General features: G+C 33.9%; 1 pseudogene across 1 annotated transcript; it reads right to left on the bottom strand.

Moving 5' to 3' along the window:
• Positions 1 to 7,261: 7,261 nt before the first annotated feature.
• Positions 7,262 to 10,062, bottom strand: LOC149537608 (taxane 13-alpha-hydroxylase-like; annotated as a pseudogene). Its single transcript, XR_016355856.1, has 3 exons — positions 8,782 to 10,062; positions 7,989 to 8,176; positions 7,262 to 7,899 (listed from the first exon to the last, which is right to left on the bottom strand). The product of XR_016355856.1 is annotated as a taxane 13-alpha-hydroxylase-like (transcript).
• Between the last annotated feature and the right edge of the window lie 10,036 nt (positions 10,063 to 20,098).

The following is a 20,098-nucleotide window of genomic DNA, read 5'->3' on the forward strand; positions in this document are numbered from 1 at the left end:
GCATAAGAAACTAAAAACATTAAAGCATATATAACAATTTTGACACACAATTTGGTGACCCAAAAACCTTCCAAATAGAAATTAAAACTAGGGTGAGAATGATACCCACAAGCTTTAGTACTGCAATATAAAGTTGGCCTATTAAGGCTTATAATGATCACTCTTGATGATCTACCCTGTTAGGAGCAATAAGGATTGCTAGGTCCACCTTGAAAAAGGATTTACAAACATACAATGAAGTATGCACTCGGTAAAGAGATTTACATAAGATTGTTAGGTCTACCTTGTTAAAGGATTTGTCTAATCCACCTGCTAGGATGAAGTAGTAGTTGATCTCTGATCTGTAACTTGGTTTGCTAAATGAGATTCTTCTAAGTGTAAAAATAACCTTGCTGTGATAGATAAATATTTGTTTCTCCTTATACTGTTGTAGCATTTTTTATTTTCTCTTTTTCTATTTTCTGATGATTACATTACTACTTTTCGATGATTTGGATCTGATACAATGCATTACATATATACCAATCTAGTTAGAAAATTACAAAGTCGGCCATAATATAAGTTTATACAAATATTGCAAAGTTAGCCAAAGTGTAGAAACTTGGGTTCTAAAGATTGACTTGGTGAGGTTCTGATACTTGGCATCCACTATCAATGCTCAACATCATCATGCACTTGGTAGACGTAGAAGCTCAGTTCATACTAATCACTTCCAAGTAGTCTTGAACTCGATCTGCACTAGTGACTCAACAAATATTGTGAAACTCAACATATAAATTGAATCACTTGATTCACATTGCATATCTCAGTCAATGCTATCACTAAAAGCTTGGTATAAACTAAGTTACTTGGTTAACACTGAGTAGCTCGATTAACACTAGATTCACATCACATCAACTGCGAACTCAATAAGTATTGCACAACTTAGTTTTTATTAGTAAACTCAGCACACTAAGATGCTTGGTTTACACTACTAATCATTAACTTTGTAGTAACTCCTCGGTGCAACTTAAAATCTGTCTAAAGGATTTGATAGCAACTATATAACTTGGTAGCAATTGAAGTGCTTGGTTGACACTGTTAACTATACATTATGCTCATTATGAACTTACAATTTGAATAAGTGTATGTCACCAATAACAAACATGACTAGCATGCCAACAATCATCAAATTAAACAAGGTCTACAAAATATATATATATATATATATAAAATTTATTTTCATGGGCTTGAATTTAATTATGTATCAATCTTATTTTTTATTTAATTTGATTCATTTATAAACTTGTTGTAGACAATCAATAGGGTGAAGGTGAATAAAATGTTGAAGGAGGCTCAACATAAGTAGAAGAAGTGCATATGGGAGAAGGGTCATGATCACTCCCTACAGAATCTCAAACAATGAATGTTGGAGAAGGTTCAAGATCACTCCCTACAGAGGTTCAAGTAACAAAAGTCAGAGAAGAGTCAGAATCTTTCTCTGCAGAATCTTAAACAATGAATGTTGGAGAAGGCTTAAGATCGCTCCCTATAGAAATTCTAGTAACAAAAGTTAGAGAAGGGTCAGGATCAGGTGTAGGAACTAGAATGAAAGAATCATATATATTGTCCAATCTATAAGGAATGAAATTTCCCATAAAAATTTAGATCATTTACTTAAAATGGATGTGGATAAATTTAGAACACTTGTAGCTACTGTTCAACCCTTAAGTTTGTCTAAGAAAAGGTCAATGAATAAGAAGATAAGAGAAATAATGACTAAATTTGATAACATTGAAAGCCTTGAACAAGCTCATTTGCTTTCACTTTTTCTTACACAAAAGAAGTTGCAAGAGGCATTGAAATTGTTAGGTGTAGACACAACATCAAAGAAGAGAATATTTTTTAACATGCAAACTAATGTGATTGAAAATGTTAAACAAGGTTTGAAAAACATAAGAAAATAGTCTCAAACTAAAGATAAGTTCATGGCAAGAAAAGTGATGTTGATGTCTATTGTAAATAAGAATATCACCCAAAATAGACAAATATCTTCAATTTTGTCTAAAATGGATTTTAGTAGGAAAAAAATAAGAGAATATATTAAGAGAAAATTAATTCTGAATGATAGTACTATGGAAGGAAATTAGACAATCATGCGTAGAGCACCTCGTTCTGATAGGATTGATGAGGGATTCAAAATTTTAGTCATATTATTTTGAATTGATAACACTCATCCTTCATCAAATAGTAGAGATGTTATTAGGCATAGGATTGCATCTGGTCAATATGAACATCATACAAAAAATTGGTTTGACACAACAAATCACGAGTTATACGTGTCATTTTGTAGTGAACATCCTAATGTAAAAATTGGGAAAACGTTGTTTGAAAAATTGAAGCCATACTTTGTGAGGTCAAACAAAGTCTTTGAAACATGTTGTTGTCATCAACATATTGAGTTTAATCTGCACTATCAGGTATTTTGAAAGTTTGTATAAGACACATATAGTTTTCGTGTTGCTTCTTCTAGTAGAAGTGAGTTTATATCATCCATTCTATGTGAAAAAATAGATGATCCAGCTAGCCAAATAAATTGCATCAAAGGATTATGTGAAACAGGTGGTGAATTGGCTCTATTTCCTTTGGAAATTGAAAATATTGATGTAACAAACAAATTGAATTGCAAAAGTTACAAGTATGTGAAGAATGAAACAAAATTGGGGAAGGAGACAAAAAGGTTGGAATATGTTGAAGAGGAGTTACCTATTGTAACATTTATGGATAGATTTAAGAATTTGATTCAACCTTATATTCATCACACATTTTTTGCAAAGTGGCAAGCACAATAGTTTCAAACTTTGAGAGATAATTTGCCGCTTCGAATGATTGTATCAGTCATTGACTTTGTAGAGAACTATTCCTTTGTTTCATCAGAAATAAATTCAATCAAATTATTTCTTTTCTAAGTAGGTCACTATTATGGTGCATGTTTTTTATAGGCATGCATAGTTAGATTTGGATGGTGTTCAGAGTACACTTGAAGCATGAGTCATTAAAAAGAATATCACTTTTAGATAAGTGATGATAAAGAACATGGCATTCACTATGTAGAACATTGCTTCAATATGTTCTTTTCTTATTTGAAAGAAAGACACATAAATGTTGATAAATATTATGTTTGGTCTGATCTATATGCCACATAGTTCAAATCATCTAGACCATTTTATGCATTATGTAGATATTATCGTAATGAGAATATAAAACACATGTGGAAGTTCTTCAAGAGTGGGCATGGAAAAGGTGAACATGATGGTGTTGGAGCTTGCATCAAACATGCTCTGTGAAAGTATCAAATTAATTATCAGGGAGTTCGTATAAATGATGCACATGATGTTAAATGGTGTAAGACACATTTTGCATCGGATGAGATTAGGACATCATCAAGAATGAGTCGACAGGTACCATATAGAGTCTTTTGGGAGATAATAGGTATGGATGTGTACATTTGTTTAAATTTTATGCAATTAAGTTTTAAAAATTCATTTTTAAGTTTTATCTTGATTCGTTGAAGTTTAAATTTAATTTGTCCATATTTTCAATGTAATGAACTTTTAGGTGTTAATAGACAAAACATACATGGTTGCAAGAGGATAGAAAATAAATGTTCCTTACATTCGATCATGAGTACAGATAATCACAATTGGACATTGAAGACAACAGAATACTCATGTTTTTGTGACAGTTGCATTGATGAAGACTATCAAGAATGCATCAATCAAACATGTGGATATAGAGGTGCATGGATTTTAGTACCACTTGATGTTACCGATACATTTGATAAAGACGATAAATTTTTTGATGATATTCCATTGATTTCTGATGATTATAATCATATCTCTGGATTGGTAAAAGTGGGTAAGTATTGTAAAAATTAATCTCAACTTGCCAATTAATCTCAACTTGTTATTTAATTATCAATGAACTATCTTATATACTGTGCACATGTATGTATACTTGTTTTATAGGAGATGTCTTTGCAGTGATTGCTGAGCTTGGAAATCATGAAGGTGTTAGTTATTATTTATTACAATGGGGTAAAAATACAAAGCTATGTCACCTTTCAGGCTGACATATCAGAACCACTGAATTTGAGTATTTCTATCTAAAAATCAATTTTATTCAAACATATGATCTAGGCAAATTCATTGTAGCTAAGTTATATATGGTGTTACCCTTTTCCAATTGAAAATGTCTATTAAATGCATATTTTATACTAGTTTGTATCCATTACTAAAGAAATAAAATTATTTCAAAAAACTGACATTTCAATGACTCTTACTATTTTTTATGATATTTTTAAAATAAAATATACACACCATTTTATAGAGCTTACAGTCAAGAATATTCACATATAGAGTTTATAGTGTTTTAATTAGATATAGTATATTATAATTAAAAAATTCTACAAGTACCCATTTTAACACTCGAGAAGATGTCAATTTTGAGAAAGGAAAAAATATTAAATCATATCAAAAAAATTAAAAATTACATGACGTTCTAGAGGAGAGAGTCCTCTTCAAGAATGTATAATTTTTCTTTTGGTTAGAATAGATTTGTTTTGAAAAATGTGGTGGGAGATGAAACTTAGCAATTTCAGGTGAGTTGAAATTTGAATTATTATAAAAGATAAAACATAGGTCTAAAGCCAATTTTTACTTTTGATTGTTCTACCTATATATGTTATTTATAACATAATCTAAGATTGAAGGAAAATAAGTTTATTTTCACATAATTTTGTGGTGGGAACTAGACATACATACATACATACACACATACATGTACATAATACATACATACATATATATGTATATATACATAAACACACATATATATAGATACACACACACACACACACATGTGTGTGTGTGTGTATATACATATATGTACATACACACACACACACACACACGTGTGTGTGTGTGTGTGTGTGTGTGTGTGTACATACATAAATATGTATACACATACACACACATATATATGTATATATAGATAGACATACACACACACACATATATATGTACGTATGTACATATGTATATATAGTAGTGGTTAATCATATGCATACGTTAGAGATCAAAGACTTGGCCAAAGGTGGGATCCTTGTCAAGTAATTATTGTTAATGAGTGCACTCATTAATTGAGACCTCATAGGTCTTATAAGGATACTCTCAACGTGATGGTTGCCTAATCGAGAAATATTCTCACTAGAAGGTTAGGTAAATTTGAGTAGAGTACTTTCTAATGATTAGGTGGGTTAGCATGGGATTAGTGGATAGTTAATTTAATAGTCATTTATCTTATAATATACTATCATTTTATGTAGGTTTTATAGATAGTTTATTGTTAGAAGTTGTAGCTCCATTACTCAAGCCAAGAGGTGGGGACATTACATCAAAGGTGTAAGTACTTGTTCATAAACATGAAAAATCTTATCTTTTCAAATATTTTTTGAAATTTCACTTTGTGAGAGAATCTCATTTGACTTTTTAGCTTCCCTTAACTTGGACCTAATCTCACTTTTCCCTTAATCTTATCTTCTATTGAATCTTAGGAGATACTTTCCTCCCCAAATCAATTATTGTGGAGGTGATTGATAATAAAATATCACTCTTCAAGATGTTTCTATTCACCTACTCCACAGTGACTTTTGCAAATAAATGTAAACCATTAAAAATGAAACACTTTCAAGGATCACATCTAATGCCAAAAGTGTATTTTAATTATTATTATATGAATAATATTAGGGGCCATAAAGTCAATGAACAATCGAAAAAGTTATGTATAAAAACACATAATATGGTAATTGTTTAATATTCAATTCGAAGATGCTAATCAATTTAAATAAATCTTGTCTAAAATATCTAATTTGTAGATTCTATGAGCATTTTGTCTCAAATATATAATTTCTAGAGACTATGACCATCAAGGTAGAAATGTAATAGAGACATATTGAAGAGTCATATGAAAGTCGTTGGAAGCTATGTGGGCTTTCTTTAATGATTATACAAATCAATTTCGTGTGTATGTTTTTGATTTTTTTAATATCTAGAAATATTTGAACTAAGCATTATCTAGATGTTTATAACTTGTTCCATCAAACGAGATGTTTATTTACTATTTTTTTATGTTTTCTTAAAAAAATCTTAAACCTTTTTGTTTATTATATTAGGGTAATGACAATGGTATAAATTGTCTAGATAGTCTCAAGAATCTCTATTCCAATATAACACAATAAGAATACAAATTAATAATAATATTGTTTTACTTAATGTCGAATAGAAATCTCCATTCATTTGATTGATGAAGAAAAAATAAATAAATATTAAAATTATTAATTATTTTATTTTTATTTTATATTTTAGGTGTAAGTGATGACTTTACTTTTAAATTGAAGCGTTCATAAATAATTTTAAAAATAGAATCCTTATCACATTAGAACTTCTTTCCTTTCTTTATTGTACACATGTTATTATGTCACACTTTATCATTAATATTTAAAAATAAAAATTAACACTGATGGTTCTTCCCGTGGGAATCCTGGCCCTACTGGTATTGGCGGAGTGGCTTGTTGTAGTTTTGGGGATGTTAAATTTTTCTTCTCAGTTCATAAGGGTGATTATACTAACAATCTCATGGAAGCTCAGGCTATTTTATATGCTGTGGAACAGTGTTGCTTGCGGGGATGGAATAAGATTATCTGTGAGTCTGATTCCCAGGTGGTGGTGAACATGCTTTCTTCGCAAGAGCTTGAGGATGTTAGTTGGCAGCTGGCCATTGTTGTTAAGCAGATTATTCTCTTCTCTACCTCTTTTCAGTTCATTAGGCTCACGTATATTCCTCCTGAATGGAACAGAACTGCTGATTGTTTAGCCAAATGGGCTTCTAGTCATGATTCGGGTTGGAATATTAGAGATAGGAGGCAACTGTCCTTTGAGATGGTGCAAGAATTTGATGATCTTGTTGCTCAGGATCAAGCTCCTTGTTGTATTCCTTTCTATCTTAATAAAATTTTACCCCTCTTTTTCCAATATTTAAAATAAATAAAAATGAAACAACAAAAACAAACAAAGCGCCAAATGATAAGAATAAAAGTAGATAATCTCATAAAATTATAGCTTACTAACATTGATACGGACTTCGCAGATAATGAATGTAAAGAAAAAAGAATAAACTACATCAAGATTAAAGAGGATGACAAGCTGATCATTGCTCACAGTCATTTGATTTCAATTTTTTCCCTCATATATATATATATATATATAAAACTATATAATTGTTTTGCTACATTTTCCTTATCAGAGACCAGTAGCAATTCAAGCTTTCATTTTTCCTGCGGGGTCTGCCCTTTCATGGAACAGTGAAGTTTTAATGATCATTAATCCATTTCATACGGCATTATCCCAGTAAAGAGTTCTTAATTTGGAGATGAGGAATAACAGGGGACAAATATGCTGCTTCGAAACAGAGTCATCCATAAACCCCTAAATTTTCAAAGACATTCCAACATTATGGCAATGCAATGCATTGTGGCTACTTCATTTGATAGCTTTAAGATCCGAGGAGAAGTTTAATGGGAAATCCATTCGCAGGGATAGGAGGAGAAGGATCTCCTAATATTTTCTCATCGGGATCAATTGCAGTGTAGGCGCTGAAAGTTTTAACAAAGTGATGCACAAACAACAAAATCTCCATCTTTGCAAATTCCCAACCTGGGCAAATGCGTAAGCCTGCCCCAAATGGTAGGAATGTGTAAGGCGCCATATTTTCCCCTTCCTCGTTAAATCTTGAAGGCTTGAACATCTGCGGCTCTTGAAAATGTTCTTCTTTCAGGTGGGTTGTATAAGCTGTCCATAGAAGCTGTTTCAATCGGATCATGGGTTAGAATAAGATTTACATTGTTCAACAGAAAGAAGAGATGGTGTAGCCATTATCGGTAGGCAACTTACTTTCCATCCTTTTGGAATTGTGTAGCCATCGTAATGAATATCAGTGACGGCCTCGCGAAATATTCCAAAAACAGGAGGGAACATTCTCAGCGTCTCTTGAACAACTTGCCATGTGTCTTTCATTTGTTTCAAATCATTCCAAGAGAGTTCTTCTCCATCTTCCTTGTTTGAAGCTATTGTCAATTGCTCTGTTAGAAAGCATTTCTTTTAGTAGATGTTTGAATGGTTCATCTGGAATCTCACTATTCAATGGTCTTACTATGATTTAGATGGATCACTTCACTATTATAACGACAAGTAGATTTTATACTCCTTAGAAATTACAACTCAAATCTAAGAAGTTCAATGAGTCAGTTTGCTATTCAAATAGCTGATCCCTAAAGGATGATAACTGATCAAAACATACACATTTATGGACAGCTATAACATACTTAAGAAAGTCTAATAATGTCAGTATAATTGTATGCCCTGCCTTACTCTTTTTTTCTCCTTCCTCACTTGTTTTTCTAAGTCATTCCTGATTCACAACTAACCAATATTCATTTCTTTGAACGTTCTTGATGATAGACCACATCATACAATCCAAAACATTCAATTTCAATTTCAAGATTTCACATGTGACCAAATGTTGATACAGAAAATACTATAACCCTTTTCTTCATTATGTAGACCTCGCTATTAATTCTAGCAGTGTTCACTATTATCTAATGGGTAACAGACACCTTCCTAACCCTGCAAAGCTACTAAACACAGATGAATAAAGAATGAAGGAAAAACAAGGAATCCTACATACCTTGGACCACTCTTTCATAACACTCTGGATTAGACGCCAAGAGCTTAAACAGGATTTTAAGCGGTGAACTGGTGGAATCATAGGACCCATGAAGCAACATTGAAAAGTTATCAACGATCTCCTTGTGGCTGAGTGGATTCCCACTCTCATCTCTGAATGTGAGCAACACAGAGAGCAAATCCTGGTCACTTGACGCCATTCCCGAACTCAGATCAATCTTTCTCTTTTCCATGAAACAAGACAGAATCGAATCCATCTCCGATTTCGCCCGAATGCCTCTGTTAAAACGGGATCCGGGGACATTCACCGGAATGGAAGAAAATCCCAATTGAACAGTTTCCAGCAGCTCATGTAGCCGTTCCTGCTGGTGCTTCTCATCTATGCCGAAGAACAAGCTAGTTGAAATAGATGCAACAAGCTCTTTCACCAAAGGAAGCATTTTCACTCGGTCTTTTCTCTTCCATTTTTCATTGATGTGCTCTTTGATCTGTGCATTCACTTTAGCCATGTAGTTTTGCAGCGCCTGGGGCCCCAAGAAACGAGCAAAGGCAGAACGTACAATCCAATGTTTTTCTCCGGATTTGCCCAAAAGGCAATCTTGGCCGACGAGTTTCATGAAAGTGTTGGGCCACGACATGACGACCAATTTGTTCTCGTTTGTGAGGAGAAAGCGGTTTCCCTCTGACCCAGAGACCACCACTGTGGGATGCCGATGAGACAAGTCTTGAAAACATGGCCATATTTGTTCAGTCTCTCATCGAAAAACTTCTGAGGTTTCTCTGACTGGAGTGATCGGAGGAATTGTAAGGTTTCGCCTATCAATGGGAGCCCTAAACCTCCTGGGGGAAGCTTTAAAGAGCGCTTGTCTTTGCAAGGGCGTAAAAGGGCAATGGTGAGGAGAATAATGGCAGCAATAGCTGTGAGAACAAGGGGAGAATTGGGATAAGGAGAAGAATCCTGTTGAATCCTTGCATTGAATTTTGTGGCTACGTTTTTTAGAGCATCCATTGTTGCCGAATTAAGCAGAAATGGCAGAAACGGTAAGAATAGAGAATGGGCAGGACAGGAGAGAGGTGTTGATGATCTAAGGTCACAGGTGTTGTCTTGTCCGATAGACGTCCGTGGCTATTATATTGTTTTGCACCAGTCATCAGTGACAACCAGTCCTTCAATTATTATTATATTTACAAATAATGGCCATGTTTTCCCTCTCACCTAATCTTTCATTTATTCTCTCTATTATCTCTGTATGATAGTCTGTAGTGTATAAAATATGTTAGCTATATCAATAGCTGTTCATCTTTACGAATATTTAATTTAAGAGATTGCACAATTTTATTTGTTAGTTATATAAAAAAGAGTAGGATATGTAGGGTAGGGTATGTACACGTTGTTTGTAGTGTCAAGCATTTTTAGAAAAAGAGTATGAGGTAGTTCCATATCACTCTCATCATACGTAAACCCAAAAATTATGACATAGCGTTGTGGACTATAAAACCCCCTTTCCTTTCCTTTCAATATCCGTCCATCTTTAAGAATATTTAATTGAAGGGATTGTACAACTTTATTGGTAACAATAGCACAAAGTTATTGGAGTATTTGTATATAGATATTGGTAATTAAAATTTAGTGGATAAGGCATAAGAAAAAGTATTGGATTATTTTACAAATTTGGGATATCTATAATAGAACATCATTTTTAAATAACAAATTTTTGATCTATGTGTACATAATGAATCTTCTTACATTAATTATAACTACCTAAAAGTTAAAATAATATATTTAGTTTCTTCAATAATGTATATGAAAAACTTCAAAAGAATTGTTAAATCTTGATGTACACTATCTCAAAGCTTACAGTGGGTAGCTACAAGTCCTTAGCATTCCATTCACTATTTTGAGTATATTGTGTTTGTGTTTGAGTTTTTTTGTGAACGACCTATTCGTGCATATTGTGTTAGAAGTTAATTTGGTTATGATTCTCAATTTCAAAAGGCTCAGATTATTCACTTGTATTAAATGGTCTCCAATCACATAAGAGCATGAGAGTGTAGATTCTACACCAAGACATGTAGGTAGAAAGTGTAACAAAGAGAATGAGAATGTGCAAAAAATGTTTAGTAAAATGTTTTATAGGCAAATGGACTATTTAGTGATGATGAAAATGCTTTTGAAGCCACCGAAAGAAAAAACAAGAGCTCATTGAGATGGGAGAGTGTGTTTCAAACCATTTGTAAATTAGATGAAAAATATTACAGAGTGGTTTTGACAATAGTATCATAGATAACTTTGCATCATTAGAAATGATCAAGAAGTTGAAATGGAAGACAAGCATCATAGACTATACTACATTTTTTGGTTGTATGGAGGTAATCAAATTTGATTAATCAAGAAATATTTTGTTGATTTATAGATTTGTAGATATAAGGATGAGATTACATGTGATGTAGTACCAATAGATATATGTGTAATGTTTTATTAATAGAGAATCTATACAAAATGAAAAAAAAAGTATCTAGAGCTCAATGAAAGATGAAAAGGGTAATCCATTGTATGATAAGAAAACAAGAGTGACAAAAGAATACGTGACAGATAAGAAGGATGAAAAGAAAGTGATGCAGTGCATCATGAACCCATCCACATTCACTCTAAAACTTATTTATTTTCTCCTTCTTGTTTAGTAACAACATTCACCAACACAATGTACTAAAAAAAAACTCCACTTCCACACATTCAACTCATTATCTTTGATTACCTTCAAGTATCACATCACCCTCAATACTTTCAGCAATAGGATCAAGCAACAAGATCCTTTACTGATCACAAAATCTCTCAACAAATTTCTTGATCTTCATAATGACCCCAAGGATTGGACCTAGTTGCATTAAGCATAAAATTTATTGCAATCTCTAGCTTCTCGCAAACAACATTCCCTTTGATCCATACCAAACTTTGAATCTAGGCATAATACTAATCACAAATCCTAATGACCTTTGAGATAGTCATGCATCTCTTGACAATACATGATGGTAAGTAAAAATCCATAACTTCCCTTAGACATTGTAATGTTGATGAGGGTTCTCAACATCCCTTTAAGCATGAAAATTAACTCTTTTAAATGATTAAAGTTCTCCCTTACTACAATATCTTACAAAGGACTCGTCTATCATTAATCGTACCCCCTTGACAATCCACTTACATTTAGTTCTACTCTCACACCTTAAAGCCAACTTCCATTAAAAGTGAAAGGGTACTTGAAAACATTACATTTATCATCCAATGCATCCATTTAACCTTATCCTAATCCCTATACATTTTTATGATCTTTTAGACTTTCAGACTGGGATAGTTTTTAGAAATCAATTTTGGGGGTGTGCACGAAGATGGTGTACAATTTAGTAGACACCACCTCCCCAAAAAGAAAATATTCAGTAACTCAATCCACTTATGAATAACCCGATTAATTTATTTTAAATTTGAAAGTGTGGCCAAGCTTGGCCAAAACAATAAAATACATAGTTGATCGAGTTTTAAGGACCTTTATTTTTCTATTGTTTCTCATAGGAAAGGGCATTTCTGATGCCAAAAAATGCAAAACATTAGTAAGGAGAGAAAATTTGAAGCCTTAACTCAACTGAGTTCTAAAAAATTGGTGATATTTTTTAGCATTTTCAATGATGGCACCTCATAGACAAGGTATTTTGTCAAGTTTTTTATCATTTATGTTTGCATTTCTTACTAAATTAAGGTTTGTAATTTAAAAAAAAAAAAAATTAGATGCTTCAAAGGATCCAAGAAAATGACATAGAAATGAAAGACCACCTCTTGCACGAACAATACAATTAAGCCCCATAAATACTTCAAATGCACAAGAACACAATTTCCACTCTCTGAGGGAAAACCACAAAACCCTCCACTCACTACAAGACAACCCTCAAATTTTTATTGTCAACAACCATGACCACCTGTATACCCTTCGTATCTCCCATTTGATCATGTAAACTCTATATAGGAGGACCTCATAAACTTCCTTACACAAAATACCTCTCACATTTCCTAATTGGTCAATAGGTTGAGGTCATCTATGTTACAAAGTAAAGTGCACCAAGATAACTAAAAGGGAGGGGGGTGTTTGGGATAAATCAATTATGCAATTAAAACAACTCTCAATATCCTTATTAATTTTGAAATATGTAAATAGTAGATACAACAACCATAAAAAGATAACCATACACAATAACACCAGATTTGTTAACTAGGGAACCTTTAATTAGAGGGAAAACTCCAGTGGGAAAATGTTTCAAGGTGATCATTGACAGTGGAAACTTTACAAATTTGGCATTAGAAGAGATGGTTATGAAGTTGTAGTTGCAAAGGCTAAAGCATCCAAAACCCTATCATGTTTTATGGATCATGGATGAGCATAAGATATTGGTAAGTGAACAATGTATTGTGAAGTTCAAGATTGGATATTACTTTGATGAAGTTCTATGTGATATTATACATATGGATTGTTGTCATATTTTGTTGGGTAGACTTTGGAAATATGATAGATATGCTATACATGATGGAAGATAGAATCAATATACTCTTTGGGTAAATGGGAAAAAGAAAATATTTTTGCCTTTGGTTGAAAGTCTAGATGAGGTGAATTGTACTACTGGGAAAATTTGCATGGTCAATGGGAAAAAAATTGAAAAAAATTGAAAAGGAACCAAATTTTTTTTGCTATAATTCCTAGAGGACCGAGTATCTGATTCCTTGAACTAGTTTGCCAAATAAATTACCATATAGATTTACACCTACAAAGAATGAAGAACTTAATAGACAAGTGCATGAGTTGTTGCAGAAAGGTTTGATCAGAGAAAGCTTGAGTCCATTGTACCTACTATATTGGCACCTAAAAAGAATGGAGAATGGATAATGTGTACTGATTCCAGAGTTATTAAGAAGAGCATAGTGAAATATAGGTTTCCTATGCTGAGGATGGATGACATAATGGATTGTTTGAGTGGAGAAAACTATTTTACTAAGATTGATTTGAAGAGTGGTTATCATGTGATCATAATTAGAGAAGGTGATGAATGAAAGACTACTTTGAAGACAAAGGATGGTTTGTATGAATGGTTGGTTATGCCTTTTGGTTTGACTAATGCACCTAGTACTTTCATGAGGTTAAATGAATGAAGTTCTAAAAAAATTCTTGGGTAATTTTGTGATTATTTATTTGGATGACATTTTGATATTCTATAAGACTAAGGAAGATCATCTTGAGCATGATAGACAAGTATTGTAGAGATTGAAGGAGGAGAAGTTGATGATTAATCTAAAGAAGTGTTCTTTTATGCAAGAGGAGATTGTGTATTTGGGATTAGTGATTTTCGTTGATAGTTTGAAGATGGATCTTGAGAAGGTAAAAGCAATTTTGGAATGACCTACACCTAAGAATGTCAGTGAGGTAAGATTATTTCATGGCTTGGCTAGTTTTTACATGAAGTTTATAAGAAATTTCATTTTTGTTTGTAATGCTATGACTAAGAAAATGTGAGGATATAAAAAGGAATTCAAATGGACACATGGAGCTGATAATAGCTTTGAGACTTTGAAACAAAAGGTTGACGAGTTGCCTATATTGGCTTTGCCTGATTTTAATAAGGTATTTCAAGTTGAATGTGATGCAAGTGGTAGTGTCATAGGACTTGTATTGAGTGAAGAAGGTGAACATGTTGCTTTCTTTAGTGAGTCATTCAATGATGCTAAAAGGAAATATTATGTGTATGATCAAGAGTTTTGTGCTATTGTTCAAGCCTTGAAGAATTGGGGACATTATTTGATTCCTAAGGAGTGTGTGTTGTATATGGATCATAAAGCTTTACAGTACTTGGGAAGTGAACATAAATTGAATCAAAGAAATATGAAATGGGTTGAGTACTTATAGAGTTTCACATTTTTTATCAAGCATAAGAGTGGAGTTACTAATAGAGTTGTTGATGCATTGAGTATAAGAGGCTCTTTACTGACTGAGATGAAGGTTGAAGTTCTTGGTTTTGATGAAATGAAAGAGTTGCATGATATTGACCCTAATTTTCTTGAGGTATGGAGAGAGTATAGAGCACCAAATCTAACATATCACATATGTAAGTATGATGAATATTTTATTCAAGAAGGTATGTTGTTTAGAGGAATTTTGTTGTGTACCCCTAGAGGTTTTATGAGAGTTAATTTGATTAAGGAAAAGTATAGTAGTGGATTGGCTGGATGTTTTGGAATTGATAAGACATTGAGTTTGCTAAAGGAGAAGTATTACTGGCCAAAAATGTATAAGGATGTTCAGAAATTTGTGAAGAGTTGTGGAGTTTGTCAAGTTGCAAAAGGAGTAAGTCAGAATACTAGTTTGTACACATCTATTACTATTCCTAAGAAACCTTGGAGTGACATTAGTATGGATTTTGTTCTTGGATTTCCTAAAACAGTGAAGGGGTATGATTCTACATTTGTTGTTGTGGATAGATTTTCTAAGATGGCTCATTTCATACCATGTAAGAAGACATTAGATGCCGAGCATGTTGCTGAACTTTTCTTCAAAAAGATTGTGAGATTTCATGGATTACCAAGAAGCATTATTTCTAACAGAGATAGTAAGTTTGTTGGTTATTTTTGAAAGACTTTGTGGAAGAAGATGGATACTGAGTTGAAATTTAATTCTACATTCCATCCATAGATAGATGGACAGACAAAGCTTGTGAATAGAAGCTTGGGTAATTTGCTAAGATGTTTAGTTGGAGATAAGCCAAGTAATTGGGATATGGTATTGGCACAAGCTAAATTTGCATATTATAATTCTATGAATAAGAGTACAAGGAAAATACCTTTTGAGATTGTTAAAGGAATGCAACCTAGAGGAGTGTTTGATTTAAGGGATGTTGCTAGTGAAGAAAAGAGAAGTGTTACAGGGGAAGAATTTTTTGATTTTATGGAGTCTTTGCATAAGGAAGTAAAGTTGAAGTTGGAACAAGGTAAGTAGAAGTATAAGGAGAATGCTGATAAGTCTAGAAGACATCATGTTTTTGAAGTTGGTGATGAGGTGATAGTTCATTTGAAGAGAGGAAGATTTCCTATTGGAACATATAGTAAACTGAACATAAAGAAGTTTTGAACTTGTAAGACCTTGAGGAAGTTTGACAATGGTAATGCTTATGAAGTTGAGTTACTTGATGACATGGATATATATCTTATATTCAATGTTGTTGATTTGTATAAGTATCATGAATCATATGATGAAGTTGTTGTATCAAATTATTATCCTAAGAAGCAGATTGAAGAAGTTGAATAGGTATTGGATCAAAGAGTTGGTAAAATCCCAAGAGGAAAAGATTACTATGAGTATTCAGTAAAATGGAAGAATATGTTAGAGTAATTAGTAGTTTGAACTTATTAATTAAATCACTCTAATTTAATTAATTAAGTTTCCCATTACTCTTGTTTTCTTAAGCTTGCTTTAAGGTGCATATAATTAATATTTTATTAATTACATTGTGCAACTTAGCGTTTTAGGCTTTAGTTTCCCTTTTCGGGTTTTGTGATTCCTTTATAAGGATTCACCTCTTTGTATTTTTAATAATGAAGATCCGTTGAATAATATTTTCTTTGTCTGAGTTTATTAGATCAAACCCTTGCCTCTTCTTGTCTTTTTCTTCTCCGTGACAAGTTTTTTGCATGTAGGTTTTCTTGGGCTTCGTGGATTTGCTGTGCACTTTTTCTCAAATGCTACATGGTATCAGAGCCAAATCTGCTATAGCTTGTTTGGTGTTTCAAGAAAAAGGGAGAACAAGGGTTTGGCGGATCAGATTTGGTGTTTTTTAAAGTTTTTTTCTAAAAAAACAAAGGGGTCACCAATTTTTAGAGCAGTTTGAGGCCAAATGGACATCACAGATGGATCCAGAAGGCGTCGAAACCCCTATTTTGATATAAAATTTGTTCGATTCGGACAACATTGATCTGGGAGGCAAATTTTTTTTGCCCATAGGGTCGTATAGTCCCTTGCATGCAGTTCGAGGCAAATTTTTCAAAAAAATTCCAAAAAAAAAAAATGACAGTTTTTGCCGCTGGCGGTTTGCTAACCGCAGCAGCATCACTGGCAGTTTGCTAACCGCAGTGGCATCACTGGCGGTCTGCCAGTGGCCCACAGTGGATCCGCTGACGGTGTCTGTCGCGGCCCCACCTGCAGCCTCGCTCGGCGGCGGCTCTCCGCCCTCCCTCCTCCCGATTGTTGCTCCGCCGATAGTGCGGGGGGGGGGGGGGGGTGTTTTAAAATTTTTTTTTAAATTATTTTTTTATTTAAAAAAAAAAAATTTCTTGCATCCGGAGGCCTTGGAGGTTTTTTCTCCATAACTCGAGCATACAGACGTATTTTTTTGATTCAAAAAATGCGCCGAAAAGATGGTTTTGAGATGGAGATGTTGGTATAGGTGTTTTTGTGTTTTGATGCAGTTTGGTTGCCTATTTTGGCAGTCAAAGCTAGATGTTCTATTTTGCACTCTAGGAGGCGTATCTTGAGTATCAGATCTTCGATTTTGGACTTCTTTATATTGCTAGAAAGCTCTTTCTGTGCTCTTTTCAGTGATGCTGGTTGTTGTTCCAGATTCTACTCTAGGAACTTTTTTATTCAGACTTCTACTTTTTTTCATGCTGGTGAATATCCTGGTTGTTTCAAGTCTGGGGATCGATTTTGTTGCTTCAAATACTTTGTTCTAGGCTTGCCAGATTTTGTTGGAAAGCTGATTTTGTGAGTTATTTAGGTGTAGAGGTCTTTTTTCTAGATTTTTCTCCAGGTTCTTTCTCCTCTGAGTTTTGCACTTTCGCACTTTGGCGGATTACTTGGGTTCTACAAGTCCTGGGATCTCTTCTTCTGTTCTTTTGGCTCACTCTTCTTTCTGACTTCTGAGCATTGTATGCTTCTCTTCTGTTGCATTCTTTTTTCTGTAAACGCAATAAGATAAAGTGCCATACTGCATATGTATTTTCAAATCAGTTGTTTGCCTTTGTTTGCCTTCTGATTTGAGTAGTGTCATCTGAGGACACTAGTACAAATTACTTTATTTTTGGGATTCATCATATCTTGTGCCTTATTATACATGCACTACTCTGATAAAGTGCCATGGGGGGTTGATGTTTTGCCTTAGTTTGCCATCTTCCTTTGTCCAAGTGAGTGTCCCTTCCATGACATTAGCCTCATGCTGTGTCTGAGATTGATCACCTCAGTACACACATATGTACTCTTTTGTCATCATGATCGTGGTTCCTTGACTTGTAGTTCTTTTTGGCCCACTTTCTCAGTTCCCTGTCACCCCTCTCTCTGTTAAGCATTATTGGGGGGGGGGGGGGGGGGGGGGGTCACCTATTGGTTCTATTGCTTCCTTGGTTTGGTTGAGTGATCTACGTATTTAGTTTTTGTTCCTACATACTAGACGATTGTAGTGGCTAGGTACCTATGCATTTCGGTGAGATGGATCATCTACTATATAGACACTCATTCATTCCTACTTTTGGAGGTCACCTCTTCGATTGATCAGCTCTTCAGAATTTGTCTTCTCTACCTGGTCATGCACTATTTCAGTGGGGGTTCAAGTAGTTTCTTCTAACAGTGTTTGCAGCTTCATGCTCTTTTTTGTTCCTTTCTTTGGGACATTTCCTAGATTGGAGGATTTTTTTCCTTCATCTAGTTCTTTTTCTTGTACTTGGGTACCTAATCAGGCCTTGTTGTTGGGACCCATCTTTTTTTGCTTTCATAGCTGTGCTAGGGTAGCTTACCTCCTGAGCTTTGCTTAAGGGGGGGTGTTAGAGTAATTAGTAGTTTGCACTTATTAATTAAATCACTCTAATTTAATTAATTAAGTTTCCCATTACTTTTGTTTTCTTCAGCTTGATTTTAGGTGCATATAATTAATATTTTATTAATTATATTGTGCAACTTAGCTTTTTAGGCTTTAGTTTCGCTTTTTGAGTTTCATGATTCCTTTATAAGGATTCACCTCTTTGTATTTTTAATAATGAAGATCCGTTGAATAATATTTTCTTCGTCTGAGTTTTTCAGATCAAACCCTTGCCTCTTCTTATCTTTTTCTTCTCCGTGGCAAGTTTTTTGCATGCAAGTTTTCTTGGGCTTCGTGGATTTGTTGTGCACTTTTGCTCAAATCCTACAGAATAGACCAGTTGAAGATGCTACATGGATTTCTCAATTTGAGTTGGATTTAGCTCAGGTTGTGAAACATGCATGATTTAGGAGAATCATTTCTTTCAACCCAATTGTCTAATGCAGGATCATCCTAGGTTACCTTGTAATCTTGCACCTTTTTTACTCATTTTGCTAGTTTCGACCAAGTTCTAGTTACGACCGAGTTCTAGTTGCTACCAAGTTCTAGTTGCTATCAAGTTCTAGTTGCTGCTGAGTTCCAGTTATTGCCGAGTTCCATTTGCTATCAAGTTCTAGTTTCTAGTTGTTGTCAAGTTCTAGTTGCTGCCAAGTTATCCAGTATGTGCCAAGTTATCTGGTGTGTACCGATCTATCCAGTGTGTGCTGAGTTATCCAGTATTGGCTTAGTGTTCCTTCATGTTTTGAGTGAGCCTATTGTTTGTTGATGCTTGGTTTCTTCTTTTGTCGAGTTATTTGTGTTTTGGTTCTTAGTGGGAGTCAACTTGCATATTTAATTTTAATCATGAATTTAATGATAGGATCTTGTTTAGGGATGAGTGTTGACCATTTTGGGGTTGGCCTTTTTTTGATGTAATATTCTAGAATCTTCTATAAGCCATTTTGGCAAGTATAAATAGAGTTCTTAGGCTTAGATTAAGGGTATAACTTAGAGGGTTTTAAGGTGGAATGCATAGGTGTCCAGAAATGAAAATTTGAAGCTGGATCATGGATTTGGAAGTTGTATTTTGTATTTGGCCATAACCCAGAAGGCCTTATAGCTAGGCATGTATGCTAATTACTTGATGAATCAATAAAGTATTTTGTTTTCTCTCTTCTTGGTGTTGTTCTTTTTTGTTTGCTTCCATTGTGATTACTTTGCAAGGTGGTTTAGATAGCTGGGTGTGTCCTTGGCCCTAGTTATTTCTTTCCTCCTTGCATCAGATGATACCCACAAGATGATGTATTGATATAAAAGTTCCTTGTGAAAGGATGGACCCTATTAGGAGACAATGAAATAAATTTAGTACATATGACTCCCTATTAGGAGACTTTGAATCCATTTTAGGAGATTCCAACCCTATTAAGAGTTGTACCAACCTTTTTTGGAGTTGAAAGGAAGATAGA

The sequence above is a fragment of the Cupressus sempervirens genome, chromosome 9, assembly GCF_028749045.1.
Source record: "Cupressus sempervirens isolate cs-2001-9-10 chromosome 9, ASM2874904v1, whole genome shotgun sequence".
NCBI classification, from domain to species: domain Eukaryota; kingdom Viridiplantae; phylum Streptophyta; class Pinopsida; order Cupressales; family Cupressaceae; genus Cupressus; species Cupressus sempervirens.